The sequence below is a fragment of the Rhipicephalus microplus genome, unplaced genomic scaffold (genome assembly GCF_043290135.1).
Source record: "Rhipicephalus microplus isolate Deutch F79 unplaced genomic scaffold, USDA_Rmic scaffold_60, whole genome shotgun sequence".
Lineage (NCBI taxonomy): Eukaryota > Metazoa > Arthropoda > Arachnida > Ixodida > Ixodidae > Rhipicephalus > Rhipicephalus microplus.
This window is the reverse complement of record NW_027464633.1, coordinates 444,804-446,938: the sequence shown is the minus strand read 5'-3', so window position 1 is coordinate 446,938 and position 2,135 is coordinate 444,804.

The window sequence follows — 2,135 nt, the reverse complement described above, 5'->3', positions numbered from 1 at the left end:
ACCTAACCTAACGTAACCTAACCTAACCTAACCTAACCTAACCTAACCTAACGACGTTTGCAAGCGCTTTCACATTAGATATCGCAGTTCCCGACTTGTAATGGTGAAAAACACTGCATCTCACTAAGTGACATTGTTTGATGCGGTTTTACGACGGTTCATATCTTAACCTAACCTAACAATCGTACTTGTATTGAAAAACGCTCTATTACACTGTTTCGTTCACAATTACGATATTTGCATAACCTCACAGTTTTTCACCAACTTATTGCAGTACAGAACGCTGTATCTCGCTAAATGACATTGTTCTTTAAGGTTTCACGATGCTTGCATGCGCTTTAACGAGAATATCACAATATAGCAGTTTCGCACTTGTAACGGTAGAACACGCAGTATTTGGCTTGTTCAAGCCGTTTTGTGTGCTTTCACAACATTTCACCTATCGCAGTTTAATACTCGCAATAAAACAACACTATCTCGTTAGATGACGTCGTTTTTGGTAGTTTCACGACGCTACCTAGCTTAAACTAACTCAACCTAACCTAACCTTCGCACTTCTATCGTTAGAAAACGTTTTACTCGCAACTTTACAATGTTTTCTACAAGATTACGACGGTTTCATGCGCTTTCACATTAGATATCGTAGTTCCCGACTTGTAATGTTGAAAAACACTACATCTCACTAAGTGACATTGTTTAATGCGGTTTTACGACGGTTGATATGTGAACCTAACCTAACATTCGCACTTGTATCTAAAGACGCTCAATTACACTGTTTCGTTCTCAATTACGATATTTGCTTGACCTCACAGTTTCTCACCAACTTATTACAGTACAGAACGCTGTATCTCGCTAAATGACATCGTTCTTTAAGGTTTCACGGTACTTGCATGCGCTTTACCGAGAATGTCACAACATAGCAGTTTCGCACTTGTAACGGTACAACACGCAGTATTTGGCTTGTTCATGCCGTTTTGTGTGCTTTCACAACATTTCACCTATCGCAGTTTAATACTCGCAATAAAACAACACTATCTCGTTAGATGACGTCGTTTTTGGTAGTTTCACGACGCTACCTAGCTTAACCTAACCTAACCTAACCTAACCTTCGCACTTCTATCGTTAGAAAACGTTTTATTCGCAACTTTACAATGTTTTCTACAAGATTACGACGGTTTCATGCGCTTTCACATTAGATATCGTAGTTCCCGACTTGTAATGTTGAAAAACACTACATCTCACTAAGTGACATTGTTTAATGCGGTTTTACGATGGTTGATATGTCAACCTAACCTAACATTCGCACTTGTATCTAAAGACGCTCAATTACACTGTTTCGTTCACAATTACGATATTTGCTTGACCTCACAGTTTCTCACCAACTTATTACTGTACAGAACGCTGTATCTCGCTAAATGACATCGTTCTTTAAGGTTTCACGATGCTTGCATGTGCTTTAACGAGAATATCACAATATAGCAGTTTCGCACTTGTAACGGTACAACACGCAGTATCTGGCTTGTTCAAGCCGTTTTGTGTACTTTCACAACATTTCACCTATGGCAGTTTAATACTCGCAATAAAACAACACTATCTCGTTAGATGACGTCGTTTTTGGTAGTTTCACGACGCTACCTAGCTTAAACTAACCTAACCTAACCTAACCTTCGCACTTCTATCGTTAGAAAACGTTTTACTCGCAACTTTACAATGTTTTCTACAAGATTACGACGGTTTCATGCGCTTTCACATTAGATATCGTAGTTCCCGACTTGTACTGTTGAAAAACACTACATCTCACTAAGTGACATTGTTTAATGCGGTTTTACGACGGTTGATATGTCAACCTAACCTAACATTCGCACTTGTATTGAAAAACGCTCTATTACACTGTTTTGTTCACAATTACGATATTTGCATAACCTCACAGTTTTTCACCAACTTATTGCAGTACAGAACGCTGTATCTCGCTAAATGACATCGTTCTTTAAGGTTTCACGATGCTTGCAAGCGCTTTAACGAGAATATCACAACATAGCAGTTTCGCATTTGTAACGGTACAACACGCAGTATTTGGCTTGTTCATGCCGTTTTGTGTGCTTTCACAACATTTCACCGATCGCATTTTCGTACTC